Genomic DNA, 21878 nt, shown 5'->3' with positions numbered 1-21878 from the left:
GAATCTCCTTCTCTCTCATTACTGTCAGCAGGATGGTGCTGGTAGGAAGAAGGAGGCTTCTTGTAACTGATCCTGTTGCTAGTAAACTGCTGAGCTCCTGGGTGCAACTTCTCCCTGTGGTTTGCAGGCTGAGAAGTCCCTTGAGTCATGTGTACCTTAGCTCAGTGTTCTCCCACGCCAGGGGCGCAGCTGGTGATTCTGCCCCAGCTCTTCCTGTTCAGCTGTGCTGGCATGTACAAAGCTGATGGATTTTCATGCAAAGTTGTCGGAAGTCTGGCAATGTAGATGTGCCGCATCCCCCCATGCCTGCTGGCTGGCTCCTGTTGCTGGGCTGTGCCTGCGGTTGTGCTGCCACAACTTGATAGGTCTTACTGTGCTTACAGAAACTGATCTGGCTTAAATTAGCATGTCAGCTGTGCTGGTTCAGCATTTAAGATACATAAATCAGGTGGTTGCTGGAAGCTCACCCTGTGCTGGGGTGAATGGGGATTTCTCAGTGTTCAGCTGCTGTACAGTGGTGTTGGGTGTGGGTACAACCCAAACCTGTAAGTGTACAATGTACCTTGCTCCTGGTAGAGCTGTGGGTGCAGCTGTAGGTGAAGTGTACTGAAATGGGGGGAAGGAGGGAGGAGTTTGATTCGATTCCTTCAGCAGTTGCTCAGATAGCAGCAATGCAAAAATCTGAAGCCTAAAGGTGCGAGCTCAGTGTCTACTATCCTTGCGTCTTAGACGTTAACTTGGGAGTCCCGTTGGACGTGAAAACTGCTCATGCAGCATAAAAAGACCTTTGCTCCCATCAGAAGTTTCTCAAAGCAACTTCTTTGCCGGAAGCTGACCTGCCTGGTTTCATTCTGCTGCGGCACGGGAGAGCGGAAAGCCCAAGCTCAAGCAACCTGCTAACTGACTGGAATGGGTTTGGCCTCCTGTGGTACTCGAAGAGGAAGTACTAGTTTCTGTGTTTGGCCAAAAACTCTGGAAACCTCAAGAATAAGAGGGTGGGGGTTGAATATGCTGAAGTTTTCAAAAGCGTCACTGAAATTGGTGTATTCATATAAGCAGCTACCCCGGGGTCCTGCCAGACTCCTGTTTGCACCTGTTCTTTAGAAATACCAGAAGTGAACATACTTTTTGAAAAATGGGAGAAGATAAATGTGTTCCAGAGTTGTTTCTTGGTTACTGCTGGTTCTGAAGCTGCAGATTAAGAGCTGCTGTTAACGTGAGCTCTGTTTGACATGATTGTTGCTTTCAGGAAAAGTTTTTATTTAGGGATACTAAGGTAACTTATTTTTTCTAGATGCCAGTATTCAGTCAGGCTGGTGTGGTAATAAAATCAGGTTTTTAAAGTAGCAGCACAAATGGAACAAATGGCTCAAGCTCTGTTGCACCTCAGTTTGTAGATCAGAGTGAAACATTAAGGAAGAGGGCTCAGCCTCTGTACTTGTGTTCATGCACAAGCACTAATTACCCTTTCCTACTCCTAGTGCTCATCAGCTCTCTTTACTCCAGAGCATGGAAGTGAACTTCCATGTAAAGCTGCAACATCTGGTGATGTTAAATGTCTAGACACCATCTGCCGTAGATTGCTTACACGGTGACTTTGCAGTCAGCCAGCACACGTTCAGTGTTTGTCTACTCTTTCGTGGGGGGAAAAAAAGATGTCTTCAGTCAGCTCTATTGATGGCAGTCTTAATCATGCCCATAAAATTTTTTTGCGTACAAAACATGTAAGAAGCAGATCCGTCTCAAAACCCAAATAAACTAGTGTCACTGTTCTAAAGGGGAGGAAAAAAAATCTTCTGGGTTTCTGAGCAATTTTAAAAAAGCACCAACTGGGCATTGAACTGGTGTTCATCTGCCTGTGTTTCTGTCCTTACGCGGTGCCGGCACGGGCTGTTGATAACAGGCGGAGCGCTTGGCACGCAGGATGGTGGTCCGTACTGGCTGTAGACTATTCCCGTGCAGTTCCCTAGCTGCCCGGTTAAAGAAGAAAGCTGCTCGTGGAACACAAGCTTCCGAGCAAGCCACAGCTTAGATACTTGAAGACGTGGCATGTGCTTGTCCCCGGTGGTGGCTAAGCTGCGCTCAGGAGCAGTGGTTTCATCTAAACTCCCTGCCTTACGCGAGCAGGTGACTCCCCAAGCGAACGCGGGTGCACGCAGCCGTGGCGCGAGAGCTGGAAAGGGAAGAGAGCTCTCTCCAGGGCATGCTGCCCCGGGGGGCTAGAGGGGACACAACAGCAGCGGTGCCGGGGAGGGGAAGGGTACAGGCAGGGCGAGGGGGAGCAGGGACAGCTAAAACTCTGGCTTTTTCCACAGAACCAAAATCCGAAATGCCAGCTAGCAGTGTGCGCGGCCCAGGTCGTGCTGGGAGCCAGCGTTAGCAGCCGATGGAGTCAGCTGAACGCCTGGGGTGGATTTTCGGCAGGGCCTCGCTGTGCTGCGCCCCGTCCGGGTGCCGGGGCTACCACAGTGACCCTCCTTTCAAAAACACACCGGAGCACAAGCAAACGTCTGGTTTCAGGGTGATGCTGCGTTACTGTTAAAACTAGATCTTGCATTTCTCTGCCAGGATTCTGAAATGCTGTTATTTGTTCATTAAACTCTTAATCGCAAAAAATAAGTTTGAGGGTGGTGTTTGCGCCTCTGCAGTGGGCAGTTAAGGCTGACTCGAGGCTATGCCGACAAAGCCCAGTAGTAGAAAAGTATTTTTTCTTAATGCTTGTTATTTTTAAATGCTTCAATGTTATTTATGTGCTTTAGTCGCTAGTGGGAACGCTTTATAGGCCGAAGCTCGTGTGTGAAACGAGGCGCCGTGGGCTGCAGCCCGAGCAGTGCAGGCTGACGTGGGCTCTCGCGGCCCCACACGTCTCTGATTTTTCGGAGTCGGTTGCTGCGCGCTTTGCTTCTGCTTGTTGTGGGGAGCCCGAGGTGTCCAAGAGCTGCAGACGGTCCTCGCCGCTTTCCATCCAAACGCGTTTCTTGACTGCCCTTATCAAGCGAGTCCAAATGCAGCCGTTTCTCATGCAGGAAAAGCAGAATCAAGCAAGTGCTGTTCCTGGCACGCCGGTAAAACTAGGCTCTGTAACACCCCCCGCAATAACATTTCTACGAACCGGTGAAGGGCGGGGGAACAAAGTGCAACGAGAGGACGACGGCGTCTTCTCTCTGGTGCGTTCAGCGATCGTTACCGCGGTGCAGGGTCTGGTGCTGCGGAGTCGCGCGGGAGGGTTGCCCGGTCTGCTCCTCCGAGAGCAGCTGGTCGGCAGCCTCGCGGGCTCCGCGCCGGCGGCAGGGACGCTGCCAGCGCGGGTGGCAGATGGCAGCCGGGAGGGCGCTGAAATACGACCTGCGCGCGGCATCGAGCCGAGCCGCAGCCCTGCAGCGTGGAAATTTCCTTCGAGAAACCGCTCTAGCCCCAGCAAACGCCGGCGCAGACGCTGAAGGCCGAGCGAGCAGAGCGAGCTGAGCGTCGCGGTCCTGCGGTGCAAAGTCAACCGGGTGCAGCTAAATGCAGCGGGGTGGTGAGAGGAGCGTGGCGGGGTGAGCCGGGGCGGTGGTGACACCCACTCGGGTCCCCACCAAGCACAGCTCCCGGGAGGAGAGCCTCCCCTTTCCTGCAATCCCAGCTTGGATAACGCTCGCACCGGGAAACGCTCGTGAAATCAGTCATTTGGTGCTGGCCAGTGATGGGTGCTGGTGCCCGGCCGTTCCCAGGCGAGCCGGCCAGGCCCCCGGCCCACTTGCACGGCTGAGACATGTTGCATTCCCGTAGGTAGCACCCAGTTTGGAGGGACAGCAAGGAGCCGCGCCGCAGCCCCAGAAAACCCAGAGCCCAACGGTGCACGCGGCACCGGGCTCCCAGGGCCTGGGGAAACGCGGCCTTGCACGGCCAGGAAAGGAGCAACGTGCAAAACCCGTTTGTCCCCGGAAAGGGAGTTGCTCCTCGTGCCGTTGCTGAACGGGCCGGGGGTATGAGTGCAGCATGCAACCGCTGCGTGAGGGTCGGGGCGGCCCCCCAGGCAGGAGGAGCCCCCCAGCCTGCCCCGCCGGGTCTCGCTCGCTCGCTCGGCTGCCGTTCGGCCTTCGCGCTGTAGGTGGAAGTGTTGCAGAGCGGACGCGCTTCCCCTGTGCGTGCATGCACGCACCCCCGAGCACGCACACGCACCCCCGGCGCACGCACCCCCGAGCACGCACACGCACCCCCGAGCACGCACACGCACCCCCGGCACACGCACACGCACCCCCGGCACACGCACACCCGCCCGCGCTGCCTCTGCCGCACGCACGACCTCCTGCGCTTGCCCCCGCGCGCCGTGCGGCCCCGGGGCGGCCGAGCTGGGCCTGCCTCTTGGCAGCCTTCTTTCTAAAGCTTTCGTAATTGCTAAATGCCGTCTTTATGCTGACAGGGGCACCAAAGGAGGCATCGTCTCGTCCCTTAATGGTGCCTGGGTGGTATTTTTGTCTTACTCAGACACCAGCAGATAACCAACTGGTTCATTTTCCAAATAACATAAATATCCGCTCCCCAAAAGCAGCCGGTTGTAGCAGGGCCGCTGGTTTCCGGGGCGGCACAGAGCCCTGGCTATCCGCGCAGCGGCGGCATCAGGAAACCGGTACGATCCGATGATCCCCGCAGGGTTTTGTGCCATTTTAGGGATTTAGGGGAAGAATGCCACTGGAAGACAGAAATGAGAGTTTACACAGAGTCACACTGCTTTCCCCCCATGCAGAGCTTCCTCGCAGTGAAGACTGTAGAAATCTAGATAAAGGTATCGAATTTAGTAAGAATAAATGAATCTTTGTGCAGGTTTACAACCGCCCGGGGTGCAGGGTCAGGGCCGCGCGGCCGAGGGGAGGGAAAGGGCTTTCCCGAGGTGAGACGGCAGGCAGCAGCGCCCGGCTCCGGTGCCGCGACCCTGCTCGGCCGGTGCTGCAGGTCACTTTCCCTCCAGGTCCCGGGAAAGGGTGTTTTCAGATGCCTTTTCAGGAGCACTCTTGGAGCAGAGGCTCCCGGTCATGGCTAACTTCAAACCTCGCAGCCCCTGGGATTATGTTCTGCAGCGGCTTTCCCATTTGCAGTGAAATCACCCACCAAAAAGTTTAGGAAAACTGCAGGGACCGTAACAGTCACTTTTCACACCGCTCTTGCAAACGGGAGCGCGAGCTGCAGGGTCGGGAGCGCTAACGCAAGCGAGCGGCCGCAGGCTGCGTTCCCGCGGGCCTCGGTGCGAGAAGAGCAGGTGTACGGCCGGGATGCTGAGGTCCTCCCTGCAGCCTCGCTGCCTCCACTGCCGAGCGAAAGCAGGGCTCTCCCGGGAACGCCCTTCGCCGGCTCCAGCGTGCCGCCCCACGCCCCACGCGAGCAGAAGCGGGCACGTGCTGCTGCTCCCCGGGGACCGCGTGCACCAGCGCCACGGCCCCGCTCCCGCTGGCTGCCTGCTTCACACCCTCTTTGCTGGCCGCAGACGTCTGCCGCAGCCCGGCAGCCCGGCCCCGTCCTGCAGCTGCAACAGGGCTTCCGCGCTCTTTTTTATCCGGCCACCTATTTTCCCGTTATCCCCCCGGAATGCCTCCGCCTTACCTCGCAGACCTGCTTCGGGCAGCAGCACCACGCTGGGGCTGGTACTTACCCCACGGTCCAAAAGTGCACCCGGAGTTGCCACCCGCCCGGGTTTGCAGCTGGTGAAGCCCGGCTAGCGGCAGGAGTCTCGTTATGAGCCCCCGGTAAATGGGTTTTCACTGTGCGCTGTTCGATTGCAGCCCATTTCTGCAGCCCTGTTTCCCTGGTACGACTTTGCAACCCTCCTTCGCGTCGATGTCTTTTAGTGCTGTAAATAATCCGCTGCACGCCCAGGCTGGATGCACCAGTGCCGCTGCCGAAGTCGCGGCATGGCTCAGGTGTGGGGCTGCCCGCGGCGGGTGCAAACCCACGTTTTTCTTCTCCGTTCCACACAAAAGAGGGAAAAAAGCCACCTCCAACTGCAGTCGAAGCAGCCGCCCCTCGAGGAAGGGACTCGGGCTTTGCGTCGCCAAGTCGCACCTTTCGTTTGCCTGCTTCTGGCAAAAAGACGGCCAGAAATACGCGCCTCGCTGGAAAGGTTTCCCCGTGCCCTGAGCCGCGGCAGCGGGTGAAGCCGGGGCCTCTGCAGCCCCCAAACACCCCTCTGCTGCCGCGCAGGCTCGGGCCGGGCCGGGGGCAGGCAGACCGCTCCAGAATAACCACTTTGTCATCAAGCTGCAGCCGAAATCGCAAAGCAAACACTGCTGCTTAGTCCAGGCACGCTCAAAAAGCAACCAGCGCGCGCAGGCACACGCGCTGCGAGCCCCGAGCCGCTGCAGCCGGGGTTAATTACCGCGTAAATGAGGGGGGAGCGATATAATGGGAGCCTGTGTGTGAAATCTGATTCATGCATTAGGACCACCTATCTGAGGAAGACGGGGACGGGGGGGTCCCGCAGGGCACGAGCCGGCGGCGGGGGAGCAGGGAGAGGGGCGGCGGGACGCACGGAGCACGTCCCTCCGCCGCCGTGTTGGGAACCTCGCACACCAGCCCCTTGCCGAGCGCCTGCAAAAGCGCAGCGCGTCTGCAGCAGTGCGAGCGCTGGTGAGCAAGGAGAAAGGTCCGAACGGTGCAGCCGGCGGCAAGGCGAACCTCCTGCCCGCCCTAGCCGTACGCAGCCTGCCTGCCTTCGAGGGCTGCCTGCGCTACAGCTCCCACCGCCTCAGACGCGCCTGGCCCTAAGTGCAACTAATTTTTTTTTAATTTAGTAGGAAAAAGCAGATACCGCTGCAATTTGAGCTTTTTTTCCCTGAGGACAGAACCGTTCACTTAGATGACAAAGCATTATGGACTTGGCAGTAGCTACGCAGCCAAATGCGTTTGCACACACGGAGCTCAGGATATCTGGGCTTCTCCCTGGATAGCGGAGCAGCAGGGTGAAAATCTGCGTATCCCACGGCACGGCCGCAGAGCACAAAACGGCTCAGGGTGCTGCAAGAGAGCAGCGGTCCAAGAAAGGCCATTGAGCCACTAACTGCTGCACAGCTCGTGTGCACTTGTCCTGAGCCGCTGACCAACAGGTCAGAATTATCCGACTGCTGCTGCCGACCTCTTCTGCCAGGAATACAACCACAGCGAAAAATAGTCATGTAAAAAGTAGAGCTCTCCTCGCTGTTGCTTGTTTTTCACGGTCTTACAAATCACTTCATTAACAAGTTCCCCCCCCCCCCCCAGCTGCTGTAGCAAATACCCAAGTAAGCTAAGCAGATTTTTTTTGTCTATTCATCAAATCTAAAAGTTGGTTTAGTCTGAGCAGGGCAGTTTTCTTATGCAGCTGAGTGGCACGTGCCCTGTACTGATTTACCTTATACTGATAAGGAATCAAGAGATTAAATCACTAGCAAAATGATCTTAAAGCAAGTGAATCTACTTACGGGCTTGCACAGATTCAAACGCACGTACAGCAAAGCAGCACGACCTCTGTCTCCAAATTGCCCGCCTGAGCCGGGAGCCTGAACGGGAGCCAGGTACCCAAACGCCTTTCGCAGCTGGTCTTCAGTCCCACGTTAAAAGTGATTTGGAGGCTTAGAAACTGAAGTTCGGTTTAAAGCCAGTAGGCTTTTATATGCCACGGTACCTTCTGGGGAAAAAAACTTAAGTACCTGGTCCAATTAGATATATTTGAAAGTACAACCCTTGAACTGAGAGGACAGCTGAACTGACAACACGTATAAGGCTGGCAACTAACTTAAGGAAAGCAAACTGGAGGGAAAAGAGTATTAGCGCTCTCATAGGTGCCCTTTAAAGAGAATAAAACCTTTGCTCTGCAGAAAGTGCTCCTTTTGCCTCCTGCAGCTCCCCGCAATCCCCTGGGCAGGTCTCTCGGGAGGGCTCCGGTCCGTGGGCAGCCCGAACCCCAAATGAGCATGCCCCATATTTCATATTTTTGCCTGTGACAATTTTATAAACTAGTTGGACGATACAGGATTACGGCACAGTAGTTTGCCATCAAGGAAACCGCAAGCAACAAACAAAGATGCTATCTCTAGCATATGGTTCTTATTTGAGGAAATATGTCTGGTTACACTAATTGACACAACACGACTCGAGGCTGTTTCTTGTTTTATAACTACTTGCGGGTTCCCCTGGCAACAGCAGAACTAACGACACTGATAGCAGAGTTGAAAACAAGAAGGCCGAAGCAGCCCTCCTCCCCCTCTCCCCGCACGCAGGCCTGGGAGCCAAGCGGTGGGCTGGCCTCGGATGAGGGCAGGCACCGACCTTGCAAGCACATTTGTCAGCGCTCCTTGGGATAGAGAACCACGGCAGGAAATGTAGTGTCTATTCAGCCTTTTCAAATCCCCCAAATGCAAACTTAAAAAAAAAAACCCCAAAACGACACAAACCCGTGCCAGAAAAGAAAAGGGCCAGGCGAGCGTGGCTCTGGGGTCAGGAGGGTCCGTACGCCTCGTCACTGGCGGGTACCAAAGGCAGAAGCGTCATGCACATCCGTGAGATCGCGGCAGCCCGTGCTGCTCCGTGCCGGGGCTTGCTGCGATACCAGCCTTGCACAGCCAAGAAACACAGGGCACCGCGTCTTAACCCGGGTATGCGGGATGCGGTGCATCCCCTACAAGCGCTGCTGGACCCTGGGCCCACTTCAAAGCAAATCCTTCACTTTGCCCTGCCGTATGTGGAACGGAGTGCGGATAACTTCGGTCCTCGTTTCAGGAGAATTTAGGCAGCTGCTGGGTCTTCCAAAAGCACCTGGGTAGGTCGGGCGCCTGCTGCCCTTGGCTTCAGTGGGAGTTAGGCCCTGGGCTGGCCAAAAAGTAGTTCAAGGAGCGGGCAGCTAAACAGCTTTCAGGCTCCGGGCCAAAAGTGACTTATTATGTGCACTTAACTCCCGTTGACGAGGATGGGAGTGCAGCTCCCAAACTGCACAGACCATTTTACCGGCATTGCAGCTACCGCTTAGCAGTCTGATGTTCCTAAATGCCCTTCACCTTCTGGGGCTGCAAGCACGACAGCGATAGCCAGTACTGCGCATGCCTGACCGCTCCCAGGATTTATCCCGAGGTCAGTCGTAGCCTTAAAATGAGCACAATTAGGTCTATTCAGCAACCAACGTAGCTGGAGAGCAAGCGGCAGCCCCAGCGACCCGGGCAGATTTTCAGACTTGGCTGACTGAGGTTAAGACTTCTTAATCCACGTTTATACACTTAAATAAAGTGGCCTGATTTTCAGACATGTCAGGCAGCTGTAGCTTCTGACGATTTCACTGAGATTTGTGCCGAATGTATTTCTGAAAACCACTTCATTTTAGGTAACTGAAGCAGAATTTAGGACCCTGGCTTTGGGAGCGAGAGCCAAACATTTTGGGCTCCTATGTTACAAATAGAGGGTTACAAATAGCTGCTTGGATGTTAAGAGAAAAATTTTTCAAAGAATCCTGCTTAAAAGCCAGTGACAGGGTCTTTCTTTTTTGAGGGTCTCTGGAGGAACGAAAACCGCTTTCCAGCACTGCGACGTGCTGCAGCGTTTGGTACCCAAACGCTCGTAGGGAAGGAGCTTCCCCGCTGCAGCCGGCCCTTGGCAGGGATATCACCCGCACTTTTCACCCTCGAGGTAGCACGACGGTCCGTGGCCATAGGGGATGCGTCCGTATTGCGCCCGTTGTCCCAGACTTGTTTTGCCAGGTGACAAAACCTTGACCCCCCGGGTCCACGGCTCGGTGTCTCCCCGGCATTTTTTGCCATCCGTCCGGATGACCAAAGTCAGCCGTTCTCACCAGGAGCCGAGGCAGGCGCGGACGCCGTGGGGCCACTTTCCATCGCCGCGAGGGCGGAACGGTCCTGTGCTGCGAGAAGCCCTGGTGCAACGCTGATGTGCCGCACAGCCGCTGCTGAGGGCTTTGCGAGGGCAGAGGGATGATGGGGCAACACACAGTGACAGTGCGACTGTGGCCGGGGTGGCTGTAAGTAAGATTCTCACTGTTAAAAAAAAAAAAAAAGAAAAGAAGTAGAAACAGCTGTTGATATGATGTAGGAAACGATACAAACAATTCCATGGCAACAACATGAAAGCAAAACTGCATGGTGAGAAACTGGCTTCTCAGCTTCCTCCCCGGGGTAAGACCCAAGCTGCAGAGCCTCAAACTGCACGTCCTGAAGGCAGTAATGCGTGCTGCAGCGGCAGGCACGCAGAGCCCGTGGCTTGGGTTTTCCTCCTCGCCGAGGCCTCCGGTCAGGCTGGGGAGGTGCTGGCCGTGCTTTTACCACATCTAGGGAAAGGGGAATCAAAAATCGGTCTCCGACAGACGTATTCATCAGCACTGAAATCACCAGCTTGGGAAGGGGAGCCCTGCCGCGTCCCGCGCACGCGTGCCGGATCTCCAGGGCTTCCAGGAGAAGCGCCCGTGTCTGCGCCGCTTCCCTCCGACAGCGCAGCTTGGGCCGACTCCTCATGTTCACTGCGATCGTCCGCAGGCTTGAGCGGAGTTTCACTGGTTTTAGATCAGTGCAAATGAGCTCATTGGCCTGAGGGCGTTTTCTGGAGGCAAAATTAATTTTGGACTTTTTAATCCTCTGCAACGCTGTAACGCGTTCGGAAAGGGCAGCTGTCATCCTTGAGCGGTGGATGCCTGCTTCGCGCGACAGTCAGCACCCGCATCCAGCCAACTTCTTTTGCCTCCAGAAAATGCCCTCGGGTCGAGGATATCCGTGAAGCCGGGAAGCCTCCGAATTATCGGTGCACTGGTGTGTGACGGGACCTGGCAGCGTGCGTACAGCTGCCAAAGGCAGGTGCCAACACCTACGTGGCCTTACGGGAGGCTCAAAGTCAACCGTGACGAAGAGCAACGCGGGTGCTAAGGGGGGTGAACTTGCTCGCAACGTTGGAGGAGGAAGGACTATCCGGTTAAGCGTGGAAAGACGGCCGGGTTCCCAGAGATGCTTTTCAAATGGAAATTTCTATTTCCTTACCCTTCTGCTTAAAGTTTGTGAAACGGCATGAACAAATTTGTTCTACGGGAAAGCAGAGCTCTCCAGGAGCGCTGCCATTTCTTGAGCCCCTGAGGCAGCCACTTGAAAAATACGCTGTTTTGCTCAGATCGAATGCTTCCAGGTTGCTTCTTGTCTCATCCCGTGTCCTCACACACATCTGGGGAAGTAACCTGGAGCCTCAGCCTTTGCGTCGACTGGTTTCATCTTGTAAGGCCAAAAAGAGGTTACAGACTTCAGCACCTCTGGAGCTTAACCGTGCGGGTTCGTCGGTACGACACGTGGGGATGAAAGCACCAGCCCTGCGCCTGCTAATAATCCACGTGATCCACGGGATCGCAAGGGCTTTCAGCACAGCTTCGTTAAGTTTTCCGTATGTTCCTCACCACGCTGCAGCAGGAGCTAGCAAGCAGCGTCAAGCTCTTTGGTCAGCGTCCAGGCTTTCCCCCCACACCTGGACAGCTATTCCTCAGGCACAAGGATGAATCCAGGCGGAAAGAGGAGCCCAACCCCCTCATTTTAAGGGGGTCACGTTGGGTTTCTGTGGCCCCGGCTCTGCAGCCCGGGTGCCGGCAGGCGCGTGGGCAGGACGCGGTTCCCCAGGCCGCCGTCGTCGCTCGGCGCGGGCTGAGCAAGGCGCAGCTGCTTTGGGGTGCCGGCTGGGGATGCTACGCCTCAAAGCCTACAGCTAAAAACACCAGCATTACCAAGCCACGCTGAATGGTTTTTTAGAAGCATAATGCTCCAAAATAATTAAAAATGGTAATTTTTCCCCTTCTCTTGGTATTTTTGTAATGTACGCTAGATTACATCACATGCAAGAGGTAAAGGTAAGCTACCACTCTCGGTCTTTATACATATGAGAGTTGACACTCGCAGCCACATTCACCATGCGCATCGTGCTCGTGTTGCAGAAGTGCCCGGCTTTTGCACCGCCGTGTCCAAGGCTTGCAGATGCTTAGAGGCCTTTTAGGTAGGTGCTGAGATCCTTAGATACCCAGGTTTTGGCCATCAGTTTTGATACATGTTGCCCGAAAACCACATAACTAACCCGTAGCAGACTGCGTTAACGACGTGAACCCTGCTTCAGCCATATGGGATTTGACAGTCGGTCCCTGAGACTACGCTGCTTGTAGACAACTGATGAAAATTAAACCAAATGAGCTGCCTTCGCACGATGTCCCGAAGGCTGCCGAAGCCAAATCACGGCCGATTAATAACAAAAGGTCCTTCCAAAGGCAGAGCCTCTCAGCTGGGAAAAGCGCTGCCACCCCAGAGCTCAGCCTCCGCGAGTGACTGGAGATAAACAACACAACAGCACACCGAGAGCAGAGCAAGTGGGTAAATCAGCCTCAGTTCTACCGAGATGATAAAAGAAAGCGGTGTAAAATGGAATGTGGGGAGTCCAGCAAGGATATGTGTGTGTGTGTACACATATATTTTTATATATATATATATATATATATATATATATAGTGTGTGTGTGTGTGTGTGTGTGTGTGTATATAAATACATATAAATATTTATATAGTGTGTGTGTGTGTGTGTATGTGTGTGTGTGTGTGTATATATATATATATATAGCGATATCTATCTCTGTGTGTGTGTGTGTCTGTGTACACATATATACACACACATATAGAGAGAGTGTGTGTGTGTATACACATATATATACACACATATATACATACGTATATATATCTGTGTATGTGTGTGTGTGTGTGTGAGTGGATGTTTGAACACACTTCCTAATGCAGGAGAATCAGGTAAAAGTGAAAATTACTTAATGCCACGCTACATCCTGGGGAGCTGATCTGCAAAGTGACCTGACTTCAGGGTCCTTTGCTCTGCAAGCCAGCAGACTATCTGCATCCCATTATTTCTCCCACAAACGGGCTTACGATGGAGTTGGGTGAATTTAAAGCATGGACTGTGCAACAGGGAAGGAGGGATGCTGGTGTTGGAAACATGATCTGGGCCCTTCGTGTGGCTGAGCCGCGTGCAGGGAGACGGGAGAGGGTGCTGAGGAGGAGATTCGATCATTGTTCGTTCATTGCATTGGCCGGGAATGGATTTTCACCCCTAGATGTGTTACTTTAAAAGACATTCCCAACCCAGAAATTAATTTCCACCTTCTTCTGAAGCAGCTGCGATTGCCCACAGCTCAGGGCCGGGTGCTGGATGAGAAGTGCCAGGCCGTGATCGCTGTTTCCTGCTCACACGCTCAGGGTTACGGTGATCACGAGCCTTAAGGCTTGGTAATAGCTTTCTCCAGGTCACACTGCGCCGGATCACTGGAGATTTTTGCATTTTGCGGTCTGTGGTGTGCTCTGCTTTCTGTAGTGCTGCTATAGATGTAGATATATATGTATATGATATATATATATGATTGTATATGTATATATATGATATATATATGATATGTATATATATATGATACATATGTATATATGTAGAGCTGCTTAACACAACCTCTTCTCTTTCAGGGACCTCTTAAAGCTTTGCTCTCTCCTATTACTCATAGTTCCAGCTTTTCAGTCTTTTCTGCAGATTTAATGCCCATTACGTAGAATATGGTCTGTTCTGTGACCTTCTGCATAGACCCTCTATTGCATGCGTGACCCTGCCCATCGCTTTTATTCCACCATTTCAATTCCTGCAGCTAATGCATAAAAAGTTCGCGCTGGCTGTCAGGCTTTCCTAGGGTTAATACGCTTAGATGAAGTTTTGGGGCAAAGGGACGTTTCTTCGTGAGGTGTATGCAGCCCCAGCGCAACAGCTTTGGAACATCTTTGCCCCAAGATAGAGCGAGGAAAGTGTTCCTACGCATTTCTGTGAATACAAGTGCACAGAAAAGTCTGATCTCCTGAAGCAATCTTTTACTCTTTTGTTTTAAAGCATAGACATCAGAAACCAATATACTACTCCCTTTATACGGTTTTAGCAGATAAATTACAGTCTCATTCTAGCTCTGGTAACAGCTTCTATTACCCTCTAAGGAGGAGCTACGGTTATATTCAGAAAGAATCTACAAAAACCAAAACCAAAAGGCATCAGCAAACATAACTAAGCTGGCGACTGGCAGCCTGTGAAAGCACGGAGGCAGCCCGGCCGCTTGGTCACCCCCCTGCCAGCCGCAAGTCATCACACGCAGCGCCCGACCGCTGCCTGGAAATTTTTCAGGCTGCTTTGGGGCTCCCGCTGCCCGAAACGGGCTTAAATATAATACCAAACACCCCAGGCGTGGCCGAGCAGGAGCGCGTGCACCCGAGCATCGCCCCGCCGGAGCACCGCTGCCCGCGGCTGCCCGCGCACCCACCCCGAGCACCACGAGGTTTTAGCAGAATAGGAGAAATTTATAAAACACAGCGCTGGGGGCATAGTTCATATAGATTTTCTGATGCCAATTAAGCGGTTTTTAGCCAGACATGGGAAAAAAGTGATCTCATATATCAAGAGAGGGTAGTCCACACGTTATTAATGCTTTCCCTGGTTTTATCTCTCAGCAGCCTGAAAGTAGGTTCACGGAGGAGGACATTGGAGCACAGCGAAGAGCCTGGCTCTCAACGCAAACCCATCTGCGAAGGAAAATCTGCCGTACTTTCGGTGGCTCTTAAGATTGCTCTCCTAGTCCCTCCGCAATAATTAGATAAAAAGGACTCTTTACCCAAAGTTCAAATCATGTACTTGCCGGCTGGGAATTATTCATTATAGTAAAATGATGGTAGGCCAGAATAAATCACTTTCCATGTCACATAAATTGGGAGATGGAAAATACCATTTAGCTCATGCAGTTCATCAACTGCTGCCAGTGTGGAGTTGCTCCTGACAGCACATTTTTCCATAGCTTTTTTCCTGTCCACTTTGAAATGACTCAAAGCAGAGGGGCTCCACCACTCCCCCCCCCCCCCAGCCTCTTCCATGGACATCAGGACTTTTTCCTTTGCAGTGCACCAAAACTTTCCTTTGCTCGATGCCAGTCCATTACTCCTATCACGGACCACCCTGAATTATTCCGCACTTTCCTTTGTGTTTACCACTGTTTTTATGCTGTGCCTGTCACCATAGTACCTGAATACTTTTGGTCTTCAAATGCCTCCCAGCATGGGTAGGAGAGGGCAGGATGCCTAGCGCTTGGCGAGGCGGCCAAGGCCCCGTCCCCCGCACGGACACGTCCCACGGAGGCACCGTGGACAAGCCAGCTTCAGTCTGTGGGCCTTTCCTGGGCCTTCTTCTCATGACCTGGGCATGGGTGAGAAAAGCCACAAAATAAAGACCATACATATATATGTATATATATATATATACACAACCCACTCCTGTACTTTGGAAAGTTGCAGAGTCCAGTGAGCAGAGACAGATTTTGGGACGTTCTGATCTGGATCTTCAGTTTATTGGTCCCGCCTCTCTCTGCCATCCCAGCAGTGACATTCGCAGGTAACACTTGCATTTTTGGCACAAGGCACCATCAGGCTTCACATCTGGCGAGGAAGCTGTTTGGGGGGGCCTATGAAGGGGTGAGGGCAATATAATGTGTAAAATCAACCGCCCGGAAACAACACCCTCTAGCCCCATCCCACTCGGATGCTTGTGAATTTGCTAAGCAGACGGCACAAGGAAAGCAGCCCCATGTACCGCTTTACAGCAGTGCGACCTGAATTCGTGCCGTGCTGGTCAGCAGAAAGCAGAGGGAAACGCACCTCGAGGCAGCCACGGCTGCTTGGTTTCTGCCTTGCACGGATATCACTGATATTTTTCTTGATTTTTTTCCTCTTTTCTTATGTTTCAGTGGCCAAAGGGCTACTTGTCCAGCGTGCCACAATCCAGCTCCAGAAATGGAGCTGGCTCGTTTATCACCTCTAGGAAGAGCATCCTTAAGGTCCTCTCTTTGCAGGGTGAGAGCTGTGCTCACTGACACTGCATCCAGCGCATGAGCAGGGCTCCCGTTAATCCTGGCACATTAACCTGGATTTTGCATGCTCGAAGCAGCGGAAAATCTGCATGCAGGAAACATCAGCTGAGCAATTTCAGTTGCAGATATTTGGGCTCCACTGGAAAATCTTGTCCCAATAAAACAAAGATGTGGGTTGAGACGATGTGAAAAACTGGACACTCTCACGCAACAGCCGGATGCGCTGCCCTGAGTGAACAAATGGTTTCGAACCATTTGAACAAAAGGCAGTAATCCTCTGTGATCCTGCATGGCAGATACTTTGGAAAACATCACAAACTTGGCCTCAAAATATTTCTTCTGGAGCGACAACATGCTCTTTTCACAGGTACAAAAGATCAGTGCTCACAAACGTGCATGCACAAGGCCTGACCCAAAGCGCACTGAATTCACTGGGTTTGAGCGTTAGGTCTGAGGGAGGGCTGAGAACGGCATTCGTTCTCTGCCTTCAAGAAAAGAGCAACACTTGTCCATTAGCACATGCAACATGGGATGAAAAGGCGGCTACAGCTGTGCTAACTCACACCAAGCTGATGACGACTGTCGTATAAACAGGAAAGAAGACACAGCTACAGAAGCACCACCACCACCACCACCACCACCACCACCACCACCACCACCACCACCTTCTTCAGTCCCCTCACAAAAACCGACGCGATAAGCTTTCTAGAGGAGGATGTGTGTTAGGTATTCCCGCAGCCTGCTTTAAAAAGGTTAGCAATTTTTCTGTGATTTTAAGGCAACCCCCCAAACTGCTATTTTCCTGCAAAGCTGTGATTCCTTGACCACAGCCAGACGAAAACCAGCAGTGCTTCATCGTGGATGTGATGCAGGGAGGAGAAACGATTGCTGAATGTGAAGAAACTGGAAATATCCACCGGCCTTGCATCCCCTTATAAACTGAATTACCCATTAGGGTAATTAGGAATTAATCTTACGAAACTTGTGGTGGCTGCAGACCAGAGCTCAGCCTCTCCATGCCTTCGGTGGCTGCTAGCTAACGGAGCATTGCCCAGCCGACCCTCTGCTGCTGCTTTCCACCTCCGTCGCACGCCACGGTCTAGGCGTACCTTGGCCTGCGTCCGTGTCCCTCGGACCCTCCCAGGTCTCCCGAGGGAAGGGCCACCAGCTGTTCTGGTCACCAGTGACTGCTCCCAGCATTGCGCTGGCTGCACGTCCTGCAGGGGCGTCACCCTGGCCCTGCCTCAGCCCCAGCCCTGCCCTCAGCAGGTCCCACAGGCCCTGAGCTTCACCCGAGCCCAGATCCCACCGTCTGGCCTTGCAAAGTGCGTGTGTGTGTGTGTGTGTGTGTGTGTGTGCGTGTGTGTGTGTGTGTGTGTGCGTGTGTGTGTGTGTGTGCGTGCAATGTGGCAATCCCGCTGAGAAACACCTATTGCAAAATGCAGGCGGTGGTGGCTCAAGGCGGACTGACACGGAGAGGAATAAAAGGGAAAAACCTCCGTCTGACCAGCGCAGTTTGAAGACGTAACCTATCTGCACTGCTCCTGTGTAACTGCACGATCTCTGCTGTGCTGGGAGGAAACAAAAAACTGGTAGCGAAAGATGCAGGCTTCAAAGTGTCTCTATTCGGCTGCAGATCGCAGAGCTGCTTATCTCCCTGTGGGGCACAGGCACACGCACAGCCGAGCTGCGAGGGCAGGGTAAGCACTGCGGGCTTGTTTCGCTTAGCCAGTACCAGAGATGCCCCCCCGCACACACACACAATATTTATCCGTAGCCGTAGCTACAGCAAGTCACAGAACTAGAAGGACTTCTCGGTATCAGCAGAAGCAGCGCCCGGGGAGCCTCCGCCCGCCCCGTGCCTCGTGTGCTGGCACCGTGGTGGCGGCGAGGGCGGCAGAGCTCAGGCAGGGCGGCAGGCGTGGTCACAGCTCCCCGGTCCCACCCGCAGCAAAACGTGGCGTGTCGAGGAGATACCCGTCTCGGCAAATAGTGCTCCCTAGCCTGATCCCTTCCTCGCCGAGGGTAAACTTGAACGGCAGCGTGCACAGGGAGCCCACTCATCCCGGGCGATAACCGAGGGGCTGTGCAAAACCCAGTACGACACAGCTCTGCTTGCTACGCACCGCGAGCGGGGAGGATACTGTGCGCCTTGGTAAGATTTGAGCTGGCGACTAAGATCAGTGAGAGGTCACGTTTTTTCAAAGTTTTGTTTCAGGGTTTCTTCGGTAAAAGGCAGATGTCGCGTTTAGCCCTTTATTCTCAATTTGCAAGTTTACGTTTAAACTAGAGAAAGAGCAACCAGGCAGCTTTACAGCTGCAGACCAACCCGCTGCGAAACTGTGGCCCGCAGCCCTGCCAGGCGGGTTCAGCCAGTAGCTCCAGAATTCATGAGGATTTCCTTCCCTATTCAGTGACGGGGACGAGGGAGTATCGGGAACAGAACGACCTGGCTCAAGCCTAGCACGAGCGTGGGAAAGGTGCACGCCCAGGCGCTGGGGGCCCGTGCACGCTGGAGCTCGGGGCGACCTGCGGGTGCATCTGGGTGGGCGGCGAAGGCAGAGCACACCCGGCCCCTCCCGGCCCGCTCGGCGGGTGCTGCAGCTCGTTGGATGTTTCTGGCTGCCGCTTTGGCCCGGGCTCTTCGCTCGTGGCTGCAGCCCCTCAGCCCGGATGGCCAGGACTCACCAGGAGCCTCCTGCTAGCGCAGGGGCTCTCCGGACCTTCTGCAGGAGGGCACAATACGCAAGCTCGGCTTTCTTTGCTAGGTACGTGTGCAGCTGGGCCAAACCAAGCGAAATCCAACTGTTCCTTATTTGTTTGTCTTTTTTTAATCTGTATATACCACATATCGTCAACACCTGACAAAAAGGAGGAGAGCTTATTTACCCCTCGCTTTAGGAGTCCGTATCCTTGCCAGCCTGGCCTGCCTCTTTCCCAGCAGTGACCCAGGATATCCGGGGGATGAGGCAGGAGCAAGCAGGAGCCTTTGTGCAGCCGATGAGGGCGAAGGCAAGACGGGACCTTTGGCGGACCTTGGGCCAGGCTACGCTGCTGCTCTGCCGGGAAGTCCCAGGCCCCAACACTCAGCGTGCAGCCGGCGATCCGGGTGAGCTGGGCACATCCAGCATCCACCGCAAAGCCGCTGCGGGCTGATCGGTGCCTTCCACCGTCCTCCTGCAGACGCCTTCACGCTCAGGCCCAAAACCGCTCCGTCCTCTGCCTCGCTCCTACACAGCGGCTCGTGCTGCACTCAGTGGGAACGGCACAGACCAGCAGATCCCGTGAAGGTCCCTTGTTGCATCGCACACCAGCGCTGGTAGCTGAGTTTACTTCGGTTTGAGCATTCCCAAAGCACCCTGGACCCGAGCAACACCGTTCTTCACGCAAAATAATTTAACTGACACGTCTTCCTCAGCTTCCAAGGGCTGGATTTGACCTGGACAGTTCAGGTTTCAGGGTCGGGTGTTGGGGCTGGAGAGCAGCCCGTGCCCGCAGAAGGACAAGCTTCAGCAATAAGCTTTCACCAGAAAAGCTCGCGCGCAGGCAGGACATAGCAGCCCACTGGCGTGGTGGCTCCTCGGGCAAGTTTTGGCTGGAAGTGGCGAGGGACTATTGCCGGGAGGCAAAAGGGACACGGCCCTGCCGTAAACACATCACGGCCAAGTTCTCCACAACGCTCCGCAAGGCTGGAGAGCGTGAGGGCAACCAGCGCCGGGACTAGGTCCAGGCAGATCCGGCACCGGCATCTTCCACGTTAGGTGCGTTTCTCATTGAAACAAGACTTGGTCTTATTTCATAAGTGCTAGCAACTTTTACATGGCAAAATATTTCTACTATTGCCCCTTGCAGGTTGTTACTCTCAGGAAGAATTACCGATGATGGAGCGAAGTTGTTCTTTGTGCATTTCTGTTTTGTTATAAAAAGCAACTTGCTTCCTACAGTAGGAATCAAAAGCAGAAGGAATGATTTGTTTGCTCATATCCCCAAGCAATTTTCAGCAACAAAGCTACCCCAAACCTCTCCTGGCTGCTTCTCAGGGCCGTGCTACAAGTAGAGGGAGATACAACTCCGATTTGAACAGGGAAGGGGCCAGTGAATGGATGTGCAACCACTTGATCTTTTCTGATATTGCAGGACATTGCCCACAGGCTCCACGAGCTGATGGAAACCGAGAGCATAAAAGGGGCAAGGGAGAGCGCTGCCTCACGACCTCCCTTCCTGGGCAAACCTATTCCGGCCTGTCCGGGGTTTCCTCCGCTCGCTCTCAGTGCTTCGGCGGTGTTGCTTCTGCTTCTGCCTCTCCCCCCCAGCCCTGGAGCCCCAGCGTTTCGCAGGACTTCTGTTTTGGGTGATGGCTGCTATTTTTCTTATCTGTTCCACAAAAGACTTAATTATTTCCTTTGCTTGTCATGATCGAGTGGCCAGTACACCCACTAACTCCAACGCTTTCCACCCGGCTCCCAGTTTATTTACAGCTATAAACAAAACCTGTGAGGGCTGCTAAAAGGGGAAGAAGGGGCCAATGTGTCTTTTTGGCTCTGTTTTATCTCCCCCCAGCTACAGCCTTCAGCGAGCAGGTGGCCTAGGTCGGCTGGTGAAGGAGAAGGATAAATTTAGCTATTTCTGCGTGTGAAAATGGGGAACCGAGACTCCACGGTTTCACTGCAAAGTGCTTGACTGTACACGCAGCAGATTTGACAGGTACAAGACAGGCATCCGGTTTTCAAAAACCAGGCCCCAAGGAACAGTATTTTGCATAAGAAATCTATTGGTGAGGATAATAATTAACCAGCGCCAATTGCATCAGCTTTGGAAATGAGCACGACACAAGTTGCCAAGTCACCGAACAGCCAGCGACACGGTAAAATACTACAGCAAGCCGCAAAAGTAAACTGAAAAGAACAGACATCTCCAGCTTACTCCAGTATTTCCAAAAAACACTAACTCGGAAGCTTGCATAAAGGCAGCCACGAGGCAGTGCAGGACGTGGGACGTTATGCTTTTTCCCCTACGGAGATGTGCGGAGGATGAATTTCCACAGCAGGCTCGGGGTGACTACTGGGGCCTCTCCGGCTGTGAGCGGGGCTGAATCCCCGCAGGGAAGCGCGCTGGATAGACCAGCTGTTGATCTGGCAGGGTGTGACGGCTCTTCAGGGTGTTGTGCAGGCCCAGGCGCCAAACGCTGCCGCTTTCCTCGCGGGGTGCAGCGGCCACGTGCTTTCCACACATTGCCATGCAGACGCTTTTTCTACCCTTAAACAAAAATAAATAATGCTCCCCAAACGGTGCGACTCAAGGAGCAAACAAGTCTGCAAATCAGCGCAGATTTCTTTACGCTTTCTCCCTTTGGGAGAGCCAGAGCAGACGAGCTCTCCTCTGCCCCAGCGCCCTTATCCGCTCCGCGCACGGCCCGCCTGCAGCCCCGCTCCTCCAGGCAAGCCGCAACGCAGCATCCTCTGCGTGCGTCGCCGCTGAAGGCAGCTCCCAGGGCGCTCGGCTCCTTCTGCTCCGCAGACGCACGAGGCACGGGGCCGTCCCGACGACACGCCGTAACGTTGTAGTGGAAACGCTGCACCTTGACAGGCCCCAGCCTCCCGCAGCTGTGGGCTAGTGAATAGCAGCTTTGCTAAAAAACTTCATGCTGAGGTTTCTCTTCCAGAGACCTAGGCGTGACTGGCTCAGGAAGCTGGGGTTTCCTTTAAACTGTGTTTAAGACCAGCCCTATCCAAGCTGGTCATTAACCCCAAAGTGCAAAAGGCTCCCTGGGGCCTCTGCAACCGGGGCTTCTTGGTGCACGTGCTACAAAGCACCCGCGTTTTGCACCCAGTCTAAATTTAAAATCCCCAGGAATGTTAGCTTGGCATCTTGGCTAAACCGTAGCCTAAGCACTAATTACATTCTGCTGAGTACAAAGCACGGTAGTAATACCCCGTTTACTCCCCGTTTTGGTTTTCCTTTGTTTT

This window comes from Dromaius novaehollandiae, chromosome 9 (genome assembly GCF_036370855.1).
Source record: "Dromaius novaehollandiae isolate bDroNov1 chromosome 9, bDroNov1.hap1, whole genome shotgun sequence".
Taxonomy (NCBI): domain Eukaryota; kingdom Metazoa; phylum Chordata; class Aves; order Casuariiformes; family Dromaiidae; genus Dromaius; species Dromaius novaehollandiae.
This window is presented reverse-complemented; position numbering follows the sequence as displayed.